The sequence below is a fragment of the Patagioenas fasciata genome, chromosome 21, assembly GCF_037038585.1.
Source record: "Patagioenas fasciata isolate bPatFas1 chromosome 21, bPatFas1.hap1, whole genome shotgun sequence".
In the NCBI taxonomy this organism is placed as follows: Eukaryota; Metazoa; Chordata; class Aves; order Columbiformes; family Columbidae; genus Patagioenas; species Patagioenas fasciata.
In genome coordinates, this window is record NC_092540.1 from 8,844,645 (window position 1) to 8,861,125 (window position 16,481).

The following is a 16,481-nucleotide window of genomic DNA, read 5'->3' on the forward strand; positions in this document are numbered from 1 at the left end:
GCCATTATTTCTTCATCTTGTCAAAATTCAGAGTTATCTGATGGTAAATACCAGATGCGTGAAGTTGTGCCTGGGGACAGACAATGTCAGCTGAAGGCTGAGGAGTCAGCATGAGAGGGCAGAACAACATGGGCAGTGTTGTGGTGACTGGACATCAACTACAGGATCCCTGATCAGGAAGAGGAATTAGATGAGGCCTCGTTCAGACAAATGAAAGAAGCCTCATGTTTCCAGGGCCGTGTCCTTGTGGCAGACCTTAGACATCCCAGTCTCTGCAAGGTACCAGCCATCCATGAGGGGTTGGAGCTCATTGACATCATCTTCCTGACACGGGTGACTGAGGAGTCAGTGAGGTGAGGTGCCCTGTGGGACTTCACACTTACAAACCACAAAGAGTTGGTCAGGATGGAACAGTCAGGGATGGGAAAGTGGAGCTGAGGCTCCTGGGAGATGATCACAAGGCCAAGAGCAGGATTTCAGGAGAGCAAGCTCTGGCCTGCTGAGGGACCTGCTTGGGTCCTATGGGATATGACCTTGGTGTCTGCAGTGCTTTTCTCTCACATTTCCTCCCTCCTCTCTCCCACCTGCTGTTGTGCAGCGTTTTTCACCCTTTCTCAACTACAATATCCCAGAGGTGCTGCCAGCATCACTGAGTGGCTCAAATTTGGGAAGGAGTGGATCCATCTTGGAGCCAGCTGAAATCGGCTCTGTCTCATCGGTCAAACTCCTGTACTTGCCCTGACATTCACTGGCCTGGCGAAGTGGCAGGTGCCAACAGTCCAAAGGATCTTGGGCCAACTGCTCGACAGAGCTGCCTTGTGGGCCAGCGAGGGTGATCTTCACCTGGATCTGGAACTGGGAAACAAGGAAACCCTGGTGAGGGATGTGAACATCAGTGTCCACCTTGGTTGTTGTGACCATGACACAGTGGGGTCCCAGGCACCAGAGGGGAGGGAGGAAGGCCAGCAGCAGAGCACAGGCTGGTGGGCTCCAGAGGAGAAGACTTTGACGTACTGGGGGCTGGTGGGCGACGTGGTGACATGGAAGTCGGTCTGCAGGGTGAAGGAGCTCAGGAGACATGAGAAGCCTTACAGGACAGCCTGCTCCAAGCTCAAGAATGATCTCTGCAAGTACCCATGAAAAGAAGCATTTATGTCATGAGGCTGCTTGTCTGAACTGATGGAGCTCCAGGGCACAAAGGCAGCACACAGGAGGTGGGAGCAGGGGAAGCTGCAAAGGAGGAATTTAGAAACCTTGTCCATGGATGTGGGGATGATGCCAAAGCTGCCCTGGACTTGATACCCGAAGGGGAAGCACAGTAAGATGTGCTGATACAGCTTCCTTACAGTAAGAGAATAGACAGGGTGATCGTGGGACTGCCGCTGAACTTCCTAAGAGTAGAATCAGACAGGACTGGGGTACTTCATGGCTTCTTTGCCTCCATCTTCACCACCAAGGTCTCCTGGGACTTTGTTCCTGATAGCAGGATTCTGGAGAACACCCAGCAGTGGATGGGGCTCAGGTCAGGGGTGACCTGAGCAAACTCAGACACCATTACAGAACAGGAGATGGGTCACTTGACCAGCTCCCTGAACACAAGTATCACTGTGCTGTGGCACCTGAGATTCCCAGGAACACCCACCTTGTTGGTGCAGAGGAGTGTGATTCCTCCAGAGGTGGCCTGGCCTATCCCCTCCCTCATAAAGTGATTAGGCACCTTCTTTTGTGACATTTTCAGTCTTTATCAGGAGATGCTACACATCAATATGAACCGGAGGCTGCTGCTACCACCTGTTCTGGAAAGGGAGGGAAGGGCAAGCAGAGGAGGATATAGAAGTAATGGGGCTTTACCGCTATTTCCTGTGGAAATGTTCTCTGTTTGGCTGTTCCTGAAATCTCCCTGATCATCCACACCAGACTTGAAGCCTTTAGGAAAATGATGCACAGAGCCTTGGCTTGTAAGAGCATTTTCGGTTCTTTATAGAAGTACTTTTAGAAAGGCCAGCTCTGTCACAGCAGTGCCCATTGCCTGTCCCTGCCTGCGCTCACAGCGCTGACACACAGCAGGACGGGGACCAAGCTGCCAGAGCACTCAGGCCTTGCACCAACACAAGGGATGAGAAGGAGAGTGTTGGAGTGGAACCAGAACAGCTCTGGAAGAACAAGCACTGGTGCTCCCTGGCAGGGCTGCCATGCTGGACATTTTTCGCCCTTCTCCCACACACAATAACTCTCCCTGAACCTCCAGAAAAGCCTTGGAGGAAGAATATCAGTGAAAAACATCACTGCAGAGCCTTTTATTTTGTTTAAATACACAGAGAGCATGGCTCCATATTTATACAGCCAGTGGGTTTAAAAGGAAAAGAAGACAGTGAGTTAGAAAGGAGATGACTAAAATATCATGATTTATTAAAAAATAAACACCACCACCACACACACACACAGGTCTGGGCCTCTAATAAGTTCCATTAAAACTGTTATCCATTAAAGAGAAGATGCTGAACACTTTATTATTTTTGAAATGCATCCCTCCATCAGTTTCCACAGGGCATCCTTGAGCTCCTGGTTCCTCATGCTGTAGATGAGGAGATTCAATGTTGGAGGTGCCACCGAGTACAGAACAGAGACCAACAGGTCCAGGATGGGGGAGGAGATGGAGGGGGGCTTCAGGTAGGCAAACATGGCAGTGCTGAGAAACAGGGAGACCACGGCCAGGTGAGGGAGGCAGGTGGAAAAGGCTTTGTGCCGTCCCTGCTCAGAGGGGATCCTCAGCACGGCCCTGAAGATCTGCACATAGGACGCCACGATGAACACAAAACACACAAATCCTAACCAGACACTGACCACCAGAAGCCCAAGTTCCCTGAGGTAGGTGCCCGAGCAGGAGAGCTTGAGGATCTGGGGGATTTCACAGAAGAACTGGCCCAGGGCATTGCCCTTGCACAGTGGCAGTGAAAATGTATTGGCCGTGTGCAGCAGAGCATAGAGAAACCCAGTGGCCCAGGCAGCTGCTGCCATGTGGACACAAGCTCTGCTGCTCAGGAGGGTCCCATAGTGCAGGGGTTTGCAGATGGCAACGTAGCGGTTGTAGGACATGATGGTGAGAAGAAAAAATTCTGCTGAAATGAAAAAGAAACACAGAAAGAGCTGTGCAGCACATCCTGCATAGGAAATGACCCTGGTATCCCACAGAGAATTGGCCATGGACTTGGGGACGATGGTGGTGATGCAGCCCAGGTCGAGGAGGGCGAGGTTGAGCAGGAAGAAATACATGGGGGTGTGGAGGTGCTGGTCCCAGGCTATGGTGGTGATGATGAGGCCGTTGCCCAGCAGGGCAGCCAGGTAGATGCCCAGGAAGAACCAGAAGTGCAAGAGCTGCAGCTCCCGTGTGTCTGTGAACGCCAGGAGGAGGAACTGGGTGATAGAGCTGCTGTTGGACATTTGCTGCCTGTAGGCATGAGGACCTGTGCAAGGAGGAAAAGACAGTGACGGTTTTGATGAGACTTCTCTGGGAAAAAGCCAAAGCCATTTCTCACAGACCCTCCCACAAAGAGACCCATTTTTTTCTTTTTCCAGGAGAACGTCCTGGCTGGAGGCCTCGTGTGTGCTTGGTGAGTGTGCAATGAAGAGCAGGGTCTCTGCCCAGGGGCTCTTGAGCAGTCAGCCTGACCCTGTGTGATTGGGTGGGCAGGGGCCAGTCCTGGGGTTCGGCTTTGTCAGCTGGAACCGCTCCTGGTGCAGAAGGGACTGTCAGCATCTGTACCCCCAGGCCTGAGAAACTGAGTTGGAGAGGTCTGGTGTTTCTACATCTGCTTCTGCCCTCCCACCCTGGGGAGTGTTGTTGGGTGTCAGAAGCCCTCAGCATTTCTCCTGCACTCAGGGAGAACAGAGTGAGTCCTGTGAGACCAGAGGATGCCTGTGGGTCAGTGCAGAGTGAGGGCAGCTGCTCTGTCCCTCTGTCCTGCTCCAGCTGCCCTGGGCTGGCACTTTTCTGAGACAGAGGCTGATCACACTCCCATGTTACCCTGAAAAGCCACCAGGCACTGCTGAGAGCAGAGGGATCCACCACAGAGAACAACATGTCCAACCTTTCCCAAGGTCTCAGCACCCCACGTTTAGCCCAAGACACACATGGATCAGTCCCCAGACCCACAGACTGCATTGCCCACACCCCACAGGTCAGAGCAAAGCTGGGACACGTGTTCCCATGGACACACCTGCAGGAAAGGACCCACAAGATCAGGCTGTGACTCTGCAGCTGAAACTGCCATCCCCAGAGAGCCTGACAGCAAGAACAAGATCCCAATAGCAGTGACCCAGAGCAGGGGAGCAAGAAGGACAATGCGGTGAGGGTGGGTGTGAGAGAGGCCAGGGCAGAGGCAGCCGGGCACTCAGACAGCGTCACCCTTCCCCAGCTGTGCAGCCACCTCCCAGACACCAACATTGCCGGGCAGCTGCTCTCAGCCCCTGTGCTCTGCAGAGGAACTGGAGCTCTGGCTGCACAGGAGCTGCTCCATGCCTTGGAGCCCCCGGCCCTGAGGGCAGAGGCTTTGCTGGGTGGGAGAGGAGGCCAGGGGGCTGCTCACAGGAGGGATCTGCACTGCAGGGGATCACAGGGACTTTTCTCTGTTCTCCCTCCCATAACAATGCCAGGTTTAGTTTCCTCTCATTTCTGATCATTTCCCTGCTGCCTGGAGATTCTCCCCCTGGGAGGTGTTTCCCTGTCCATGTCTCTTCCCTGCCAGTGCTCACAAACCCCATCCCACCCTCTGTGCCCTCCCCCTGGCCCTACAGATCCTGCCTGTTCACAGGGCACTGCCTGGGGGCATCTTCCTGTTTGTAGGCTGGAAAACAGGACAGGTCAGACTAGGCTGAGGGGTCCAGCCAAGGTGATGCAGGTGCTGTGCACGGGCAGAGGGGTGGTGAAGGGATGTTATGAGCCTTCTGGCAGATGTGCTGATCACTCAGAGCTGCAGTTCAGGAGTCTCAGTGACTTGTTTAAGCATTAGAGCTCATTTTCATTTTATCTTTTCCTGCACCCCCACCCCTTGGGAGAGGAAACTGAAAAGACAGGCTCAGGAAAGCTCCTTATCTGTGTGGTAATCCTTGCACTGATCTTGTCCTTGAGGCATCCTCTTGGAAAAATGCTGGGGGTGATCTGGAGCTGTGAGCAGTGCTAACCCACACAGCACCCTCTCCACAGCAGAAACACATTTCCTGCCCTATAGGGTTTGCTCCTTCATGCAACAGCTTCTCCTCTCAGTGTTGTTGGGATCACCCTGGGCAGGCTGAGCGCTGACCCTGGCAGGCGGCAGAGTCCCTGCCCCGGCACAGCCCTGGGGTGCAGGGACCCTGCTCTGCAGGACAGCCCTGGGCACCCCTGGGAGCTCCCCCTGCAGTATCCATCAGCAGAAGGTGCCATGATGCCCTTCCCCACTGACAGTGCCGCAGGGAAGCCCTGCTCTAGAGTGTGTTCTTCTCTACAACAGAGATACTGTGAGAGAGACCTGACAGATCCTGCAAACTGAGTCATGTACCAGCTTTAGGAGATCCCTCCAGGAAATGCATGATGCACAGAGACTTAGCGTGTTAGGACTGTGAAGATTTGTCTCTCAGTGAGCCCTCAGCAACGAACCACCTACATTGCCTTTCCCCTCTCTCTGCCTGGCTCCTGTGCCCTCGGTGCTGCAGGCAGAGCCCTCAGCCCTGCTGCGTGTGCAGAGGAGCTGCTCCTGGGCAGAGCTGTCTCTCTGCAGCGCTGCCGCTTGCCAGGAGCTCCCTCTGTCCCAGGAGCCCAGCCCAGCTCAGCAGCACAGGAGCAGCCCATGATGTCCCTTTCTCTGTCCCCTCTGGGCTCCCTCCACGTACCCCTGGGGCTCAAGAGGCACATCCTTTCAAACAGCCTCAAGTGATCAGTGATTCTCTCTCCTCTGAACAGACACTTCTTGCCAACATTGTGTTCTCTGTATTAAAAAATAAATCAGTATGAGAATCATGTTTTTTTGTCCCATCATTAGGCAGGACACAAGGAATGTTACAGCAAATTATCAAATTTCTGTAAACTGTGGATGGGAATTTCTTCATTTGAATGAGTTTAAGCATTATATTCTGGTTTTATACTCCTAGGTCTAGAGAGACATTCATCAATCTTTGGCCATGTCATGTCTGAGCTCTGAGGCAAAGCCTTTGCACACATGGGCTCTTGGACACTTGGTACCAGGTTTCCTGTGGCAGGTCAGAGCTGGGCTGGTACCACAGCTGGGGTGGTTCAGCCCAGATGTGAGGCAATGGCCTCAGCCAGGGACCTGACTGGGGAGCTGGAGCTGTCAGTGCTGCAGACAGAGCTGTGACACGGGTGGAATGAACTGCCAGGCAGGGTGGCAGAAGTGAGTTCATCTGGTCTGCAAGGACAGCAGCCTCCAAGCACAGGACAGCCCAGATCAGAACTCAGTCTGGACCTCTAAGGCAATTCAAGGGCCCATAATGAGCTGTTACTACTGCAGGAACAGTTAAAGGAGAAACAAAGACACTGTGTGGCCACTGATGAATATAAGAAGAGTAGGAGGGAAGAATCCCTGTGTCCTCTTGTTCTTCCGCTTCACCAGCAAGGTCTACCAGGCCTCTGTGACTGGAGGCAGAACAACCAGCAGTGGATGGGATCAAGTCACGGGCCACTGGATCTAACACAACCCTTTCCAGCCTATGGGACAGCAGGGGCAGCATCCCAGGAGCTGAGACAGCAGGACGATGTCACAGTGAGGCCACTCTCCACCATCTTGGAAAGCTCATGGAGACTGGGGGGACTCCCTGACCACTGGCAGCTCTCACACAGTGTGTGCACTTTTCAGAATGGCCAATGGGTGAGCAGGGGAACTAAGGGCTGTGCCCCAGAACATGTCCACTGGGACCCCATTTCTGGGTGTCTGGAAGAGAAGGTGACGGGGTTTACCCAGGGCAGGTTGTGCCTGTCCATCCTCTTTGTTTTCTGTGAGGAAAGGACAGGGTTTGGATGTGGGCAGAGCAGCTGTTATTATTATTATACTCCCCCAACACCATAGTTTGTATTGCATTCCCTGCTGCACTTGGTACCTGACTCGTGGAGCCCGGACGGTTCGGGCATTCATTTTTCCAGTGTCCTTCCTCCTTACAATAAGCACATTGATTTATACCAAGCTTTACAACAGGTCTTAAAGGAGTTCCCTGAACATTCCGAAAACCGCGCCCTCGGCCGCCTCTGGTTCCTCTACCACGGGCTTCCATTCCTATTCCCCTGCCTTGCCCTTGGACCAGGGCCAACAAGTCTTGCTGAGAACGCCTCGACTGTTCCTTTTCTCTATTATTATAAACTTTCCAGGCTGTTTCTAACATAACATCCAGATCTCGTAGTTGTGCCCCCTCCAGTTTCTGTAATTTCTTCCGAATGTCATCCTGAGACTGTCCCAAAAAGACTAAAGCCAACTGAACCCTTGCTTGTTCCGTTTCAATATCTAAATCCGTATACTTCTTTGCAGTTTCTTTTAACCTTTCTAAAAAGGTTGAAGGGGATTCATTCTTTTCCTGCCTCACATTATACAATTTTGACCAATTCATTTGTTTCGGCATAGCAGTCTGAACACCGATCAATAACCAGTCCTGATATCTCCGGAGGAGAAGCTGACCAGCCCCAGTATTATAATCCCATCGGGGATCCTCTTTTGGGAAATTTTCATCAACATTACCGCCCACTGTTCCATTCCGAATATCCTCCCTTACTCTATCTCTTGCTACCCGTATAACCATATCCTTTTCTGTAGAATACATCGAAGTGTCAAGAATCACTTGCAAATCATCCCAATCAGGATTCTGCGTTTTAATTATCATTTTAATTACCCTTGCAACCTTGTCTGGGTTTTCCTGGTAAGGACCAGCTGATTGTTTCCAGATCACTAAATCTCCTGGCGAAAATGGGACTTTTACATAAACCGGCTCTCCCCCCACTCCTACTGCTTGTCGCAGGGGTGCTATTACATTTGGCAGTCCACCCCCCTTTTGGGCTTCCTTTCCTCTGTTCCTAGTTCTGTGGGATATTGGTGTGGTTGTTACTCCTTTTACACCAGTTGCTGCCCCCACATCCCCACTGGGATCAATATCACTTTCAGTAAGACGCACAGGTGCCGAGGGTTTAAGGGGTTTAGGTGCAGAAGGTTCAGTTTCTGAAGGCGCAACATCGAGACCCGGCAGATCTAATTTTAAAGCGTTACCGCTACTGTTCTCTACAGCCAAACACGTCATGCATTTCTGTTCTGCCGTACAGCCCATACATTTATCATTAGTACCGCTCCTCCGCACTAACATTAACCCACATTCCTTCCTCCAGTCCTGTTTTTGTACAAGATAGAAAAAGAGATCCACATACTGTACCTCATCCCATTTACCTTCCCTTTGACAAAACCTCATGAATTCACTAATAGTTCCAGGTTCTAAAGTACCCTCCGGTGGCCACCGCACTTCATTAGGCAAGTCATACTCAGGCCAGCAGTGAGTACAATATTCAATTAATTTCTTTTTACTCATTGATTGTCCAAATCCACCCTCCTTCCAATGTTTCAACAAACAGTCCAATGGTGACATCTTTGTATCGCTCATATCAACACAAAAGGGTAACACACAGACGATTAACACAGAAAGGTAACACACAGATAACTTTACCAGAACAGCAGTAAAGACGGATCAAACCACCAGTTTCAACAGCAAATACAGATCAAATTGCTAAAACTGTAGACCAGGTCCTGAACAGCACAGATAACCAGATCAGGTGAGCGCAAATAACCAGACCAAACCAGGTGCCGAGCCTGCGGCGTAAATAACCAGAACCAGAACCAGATGCCGAACCTGCAGAGGTTTCCCTCGGTCTAACGGACGGCGGCCTGGGCAATACCCCGGGAGCTCCCTGCCCAACCGAGCGTGGCTTTCGCCGCGTCTGACCGGCAGGCTACCAAATGCCTGACCAGCAGGCTACAGGACCAGAACAGAACCAGACCAGATGGGTACCCAATAATCCAGGTAAAACAACAGATAAAGCACCTTCTTACCAATCAGAGGTCCGTCGTGAGCAGCGGAGAGCCGGTCGCGTCCGATGCACTCCCCAAGAATACCTCGGTGCTAGCCAGAGCAGGATCGAGACGCGATCCATCTCAGCAATGCTCACGAGGTCCCATCTGGGTCGCCAAAATGTCAGCAATCAGGACACATAACCACGGACGTAGTTCTATGCGGTGCTTTATTTCAGCGCTGGGAAACCAGGGGTTCGCACCCAAAGCTAGTTTCAAACAGCTGATTCAGACCATACCTTATTATACAAGTTGGTCACATACATATTCATTACACCCCTGACAACCATTAGCAAAGCCACACCTATAATAACACAAACTTTCTATCTAAAAGATGCTATAATTATCAGTTATTTTCTATGGTACCAACTTTAAAAGAATATATCGTAAATCTATGTCCACCTTAAGAATAAGGCTCGGTTACAGTTACCTGCCTTATAAGAATATACCATAAATCTATGTCAGCTTTAAGAACAGAGTTTGGTTACTGATCACAAGAGTTCTATGGCTACAGGGCTGGTTGCCATCCTAATATTAATCCAACTGTAACAGATCCAGCGATATTCAGGGAAGACCCATCCTGTCCTGTTCCATGGAAAAAAAAATCATTTTGTAAGGTCGATTACTATCACTGGGGTTCCCGCACGCCGGCTTTTGGGATCCGGCGCTCGGACAAAACCCATCCCCACCCCTGCAGGAAACACCGAGAGCGCGGCTGCAGCACGTTAGCGCCCCAAAACCCCCAGGCTGCCCCATAGACACCCTAGAGATCCCCCCAGGGATCTGGGCATGGGCTTGGGGACAGCGAAGCGGGGACGGAAAGAGCCGAAGTAAGGACGGAAAGAGCCGAAGCCGAAGGCGCAGGGCGGAGAGAGACGAAGCGGGGACGGAAAGAGCCGAAGCAAGGACGGAAAGAGCCGAAGGCGCAGGGCGAAGAGAGACGAAGCGCGTACGGAAAGAGCCGAAGGCGGCGGAAAGAGCCGAAGGGTAACGAGCAGGGGCGGCACCACCCGAGCGTTGCCGGGGCGAGCCGAAGAGGAGGCGGGGAGAGCCGAGCGCTTCCGAACGGCGCCGAGGAGCGTGCAAGGATACCCGAGCGGTTCCGAACGGCACCGAAGAGGAGGTGGGGACACCCGAGCGGTTCCGAACGGCGCCGAAGAAGAGGCGGGGACACCCGAGCGCTTCCGAACGGCGCCGAAGAGCGTGCGAGGACACCCGAGCGCTTCCGAACGGCGCGGAAGAGGAGGCGGGGACAACGGCGCCATCTTGGCCGTCACGGAGCTGGAGGTCGTTAAGGAGCTAATTAGCGCTAATGAGGGGATGGGGCTGATTGAGGAGCTGGATTGAGGTTAATGAGGTCGGAAAGCAATTAATGAACATCTGGAGAAGCAGCTCGTTAAGGAACCCAATTAATGAACACCTAGAGAAAAGCCGCTCGTTAAGGGCTGAATTAATGAGTGGGGGAATCTGCTCATTAATGAACCCCGTGGCTCGTTAAGGGCCAACGCTTAATTAACGTAGTAACCAATAAACTCAATTCCTAAAGAGCGGGAGCCGCTAATTGGTGGGGTGGGGGTAATTAACCCATCGACCCCCCAGAGAGCACCCAGGCGTTCGGGGCGAGGCCTGAGGGCGCCCCGCCCACCGGCCGCTGATTGGCTGAACGATAAAGAGCGTGACTCCCCCCCCTCCGCGAGGCCCCGCCCCCTCCCGGCTCTTAAAGCGACAGTGACCCCAATAATTGATTGTTTGGGGGGGTTGTCCCGGAGTTCGGGAGGGACCCAGGAGTGCCCCAAGGGAGCCAGGAGTTCGGGAGGGACCCAGGAGTTCCCCAAGGGACCCAGGAGTTCAGGAGGGACCCAGGAGTGCCCCAAGGGACCCAGGACTGAGGGAACGACCCAGGAGAACCCCAAAAGATCCAGAGGTTCGGGAGGGACCCAGGAGTGCCCCAAGGGACCCAGGAGTTCGGGAGGGACCCAGGATTTCCCCAAGGGACCCAGGAGTTCCCCAAGGGACCCAGGACTCAGGGAGGGACCCAGGACTCAGGGAGGGACCCAGGACTCAGGGAGGGACCCAGGAGTTCCGCAAGGGACCCAGGAGTTCGGGAGGGACCCAGGAGTGCCCCAAGGGACCCAGGAGTTTGGGAGGGACCCAAGAGTTCCCCAAGGGACCCAGGAGTCCGGGCAGGGACCCAGGAGTGCCCCAAGGGACCCAGGAGTTCGGGAGGGACCGAGGAGTCGTGCGTGTGGATGAACAGAAGGGTGTTGGGTTCTCCAGTGGGTTGGGGGTGACATAGAGTGCCCCATAGACCCCCATAAGTGACCCATAGTGCCCCATAAGTGACCCATAGAGCCCCATCAGTGCCCCATAGAGCCCCATAAGTACCCCAGAGAGCCCCATCAGTGCCCCATAGAGCCCCATAGGTGACCCATAGTGCCCCATAGGTGACCCATAGGGCCCCATCAGTGCCTCACAGAGACCCATAAGTGCCCCATAGCGTCTCCGCACTGCCCCATAGGGCCCCACAAGTGACCCATGGAGCCCCATTACTGCCCCATAGAGCCCCGTAAGTGCCCCACAAATGACTCATGAGCCCCATAAGTGACTCTTAGCAACCCACAAGTGCCCCCTAAGTGCCTGTTAGTGACCCCCAAGTGCCCCATGGAGCCTCATAAGTGACCTATAGTGCCCCATAAGTGACTCTTAGTGCCCCATAAGTGCCTTTTAGTGACCCCCCACGTGCCCCATAGCGACCCACAAGTTCCCCATACGTGCCCCATAGAGCACCATAAGTGACTCACAGAGACCCATAAGTGCCCCATAGCGTCTCCCCAGTGCCCCATAGCGCCCCACGAGTGACTCATGGAGCCCCATAACTGCCCCATAGAGCCCCATAAGTGACCCATAGTGCCCCATAAATAACTCACAGAGCCCCATAAGTGACCCATATAACCCCGAAAGAGGCCTATACTGACCCACAAGTGACTCATGGAGCCCCATAAGCAACTCATACAGATCCACAAGTGCCCCATAGTGTCTCCCCAGTGCCCCATAGTGCCCCACAAGTGACTCATGGAGCCCCATAAGTGCCCCATAGAGCCACATAAGTGACCTCTAGTGCCCCAAAAGTGATGCATAGAGACTGGGTCCATCCCGAACTCCTGGGTCCCTTGGGGCACTCCTGGGTCCCTCCCTGAGTCCCGGGAGATCAGGGAAGGGACCCAAAGAAAGGACCCAGGCGTCCGGGAGGGACCCAAATAAGGGACCCAGGCGTCCAGGGGGGGAATCAAATCCGGGACCCGTACAGGGATCCGGGCTCCGGAAGGGACCCAGGAGTGCCCCAAGGGACCCAGGAGTGCCTCCCTGAACTCCTGAGTCCCTTGGGGTACTCCTGGGTCCCTCCCGGACGCCTGGGTCCCCTATTTGTGTCCCCCCTCCCGTAACCTACAGTGCCCCCTACATGACTCATAGTGCCCCACAAGTGCTCCATGGAGCCCCATAAGTGACTCTTAGCGACCCATAAGTGCCCCATAAGTGCCTGTTAGTGACCCCCAAGTGCCCCATAGCGACCCACAAGTTCCCCATTAGTGCCCCGTAGAGACCCATAAGTGACTCATAAGTGGCTCATAAGTGACCTAGTGCCCCACAAGTGACCATAGAGACAGGGTCCCTCCCGAACTCCTGGGTCCCTGCGGCACTCCTGGGTCCCCCCGGACGCCTGGGTCCGCTCTATGGGTCCCCCCGGACTCCTGGTTGCGGCACTTATGGGGCTCTATGAACCACCAGGTGTTCCATGTCCATAATGACCCCAGGAACGCCCGTACATGTTCATAAAGTGAGTCTCAGGTCACCATTTCCATAGCCCCTCCCTGGCCCTCCCCTGTTCGCCTGCGCAGTGGCACTGGGTGAATTTGAGGAGGGGTCCTTGGGGTCTTTGGATGAAGGCTCCTTCAGCTTCCTCACAGTGGATTTGTACCTTTGGCTCATTATGAGGAACTGGCTGGAACCCAAGCGGCCAAACCGACTGAGACCAGACTGTCACCCACTTTTTGCTGTAAATCCTGGCCATCTCGTCTCCTCAAGGTTGCAGCTGGTGCTGTGGCGATCTCGGCATTTGATGAAGTCCTGCTCTTTTTAGCACAATCGGTTACATACAGCTCTAAACTAGATATTCATTATGTGGCTTAGAATGTTAGCTTGTTAGTAGGCCCTTACTATGTAGTTGCTTAACCCTTAAAACGTTAGTTCCCTCTATCAATATAACTTCCTAAACGAGCTTCATAATATTTTACACAGAACTTAACCACCTTTTTCCTTTTTCCAGGTTCAGAGTCCGTGCCTCATTTGGTTGTATCTGTGCACTCTGAACATCTCAGCACGGATCACAACCGCACTTCCCACAAGGCCCAAGTCTCAAGGCCTCTCCAGACCCCCTCTGCTGGCAGCACAGCCGCTTCCCGCACTAACGGCACCGCACTGCTGAGCGAGGGGAAACAGCTCAGGCGAGCAGGAGAGCTGCGTGTGAGGAAGAGATCTTTCTCTTTCTCTTTCATCTTTCTCTTGCTCCAAGTCTGCCGGGGGCAGCAGAGTCTGCCGGGGCAGCTAGAGCTGGGTTGTGGTTGGGCTCGATGATCTTAAGGGTCGCTTCCAACCAAGAAGATTCTCTGATTGACAGACGTGGGCTACGCTCGGGGCTCTCGCCAGCTCCGTGCTCGCACCCTGTCCCGTCACCGTCCTGTCGGACAGTGTGGGCTGGGCCCGCAGCGGCGCTGAGCACATGCGGGGCAGTGGGTGTCACCAAGTGACGTCACAAAGGGCCCCACTGTGACCCTGTGCCTGGGCAGGGAGGGTCAGGATGTCCCTTGGGAGGCACAGGCCAGCTCAGCCCTGGGCACCTGGCTGCTGAGTTTCCATCCCAGTTTCTAAAAGCTCCAGCACCCATTGCTCTGAGCAAAGTCTTGAACAGTCTGCTGCACCGCTCCATGTTCCCAGCAGCTGGTGCATGATGGGGGTGTCACAGACACACTCAATGCCACGCTCCTTGCTCCAGACGCCTATGAGGATGTTGCAGAAAGGATCCCGTTGGCTGGCTCTGTTCTCTCTGGGCTGCCAGGGGTGGCAGATGCACTCGATCCCCAATCACCCCCAGCCAAACCAGAGCAGTTTGGTCCAGGCTCCAGAGGAGGGAAGGGGCTGAGCCGTAACCAGGCCAAGAACTCCTGCCAGGAGACCCACGGGGATGCAGAAGAGCAGATGAGCACTGGTGATTTGTGAGCGCATGAGTCTCAGACACACTTTTCTTACTGTGCGCAATGTGACTGCGAGCCTATCACTTCACTCCATAAATACGACAGCCTGGATGAGCCCACTGTGAGCTCTCCCTGCTAAATAAGTGAGCTGTGTGGCAATGGTTTTGCTACTCAGAGATAAGTTTAATATTAATCATTTACCTTAAGTAGATGCACACTAAATATAATCAATTCTTTTGGGACATAAGGTGGTATGATTTTTAATATACTCTTTGCTTCGTGTTACTTGGTAAGCTGGATTTGCTAAAATTTTAGGCTGCAAAGTTCTGCTCATATCTACCAAAAGCAACTACAAACCACACTGATCGCTTACAAGACAATGCCCGTATTGCACTTCGCTGAGAAGAAAGGAATTTGCGTCCAGGCAAAACAGCACCTGCAAGGCTATGGACAATAAACAATGTCTACAGCTCAACACAGCAAAGCCCACGTGGAATCAGAGAAGTTTGCCACTGGAGCCTTAAACAGGGACTGCAGGGCGAACGGTTATCAGGGAGAGAAGAATCCTGACCGTGTGCTCCGTGAACGGGTACAGGCACCTGCAGAGAAGGTCAGCAGCATTGGGCTTGGCGTATTTCCCCCATGCAGTGAACGATAGAGTGAACCTGCCATGGAATTCTTGACGTTGCACTTGTCTTTAAGAAATCCAAAAGCTGTTGTGCAGTGAGCAGAACCCTAAATTGCTCCCCAGTGATACCACATCGCCACAGGACTTGCTGTTCAAGGCCCAGGACCGTGTTGCGGGCAGTGCCGTGGGGCACAGTTCATGTTTCCAGCCATCTGGTCGTGGTTTCCACCATTGTAAGCACGGAGCCCTTGCCGTGGCGGGTTTGTGGCGCTGTGATATGGACACTTCAGTCATCGCCCCCATACCACACAGGCTTTGACCGCTTGTCTTGGTTGATCGTCGCGCATGTTTCACAATGGTGGGTAACCTGTGCAACAGTGTCCACGGTCAAGTCCATCCCTCAACCATGAGCCCATCCATGTGCTGCATCCCTTCCTCGATGACCTGGGGCATCGTGGGCCCAATGGGCCCCCAATAATTCACCTTCATCTTGCCAGTGCAAATCTCCATCTCCATGAGCAGCCCAGACGGGTTGGGCTCTGCGCGGCCAGCGGCTCCTCTTCCACTGCTGGAACCAGCGCCACGGGGCATTTCCCACCATCCGTGAGAGAGCAGAGATGGAGCTTCTCAGACGCTGGGGCCTCTTCAAGCCCTGTCAGGATGGCGGGTGCTGGGTCTGGTGGGGCCTCTGCCCCACGGCGGGGGCTGTGGCCCACGGTACAGCAGGGCCACGATGGTTGCTGGAGCTCAGGGCAGCCTGACGTGCGCCATGTCAGAGCTCTGCCTGGGCTCCCGCGGAGCCCCCTTCTGCTCTCATGACTCCTCACCACCATTGGTTGGGAGGGCTGTCAGTCTCCCACCCTGAGGTGACGCTGCCTGGGATTGGCTGCCTGGGCTGTCACTCTGCCCTGGTTTGGGGCCCACCCTGCCCTGAGGTGATGTTTCCTCTGATTGGCTGTCCAGGATTTCCCCCAGCTCCTCCCATCCAGTGATGGATAGGCCACTTGTCAATCATCCATGTGCTTCACTTCCACCACACGTGATTGGCGCAGCCAGCACAGCCCACCCCTGAACGCCGCCCAGTTTGTTCACCTCTTCCTACCTTTCCTGCAGACCTCAAAGCTTGATTGGCTGGTTACATATCAATCACTTGACTTGCCCCACCTCCTTAAATGTGATTGGCTGTCCTGGGTCCACTGACTCCCCATAGACTTCTGGGTGGTTGTTGCCAGTCTCTATGGTCTCTATGGATCCCTATGGGTGTTTATGGATCTCTGTGGCCTCTATGGGTCTCTATGGGTCTCTATGGATCTCTATGGTCTCTATGGGTCTCTATGGTCCCTATGGGTCTCTATGGGTCTCTATGGTCTCTATGGGTCTCTATGGTCCCTATGGGTCTCTATGGGTCTCTATGGTCTCTATGAGTCTCTATGGTCCCTATGGGTCTCTATAGGTCTCTATGGGTCTCTATGGGTGTTTATGGCTCTCTGTGGCCTCTATGGGTCTTGATGAGTC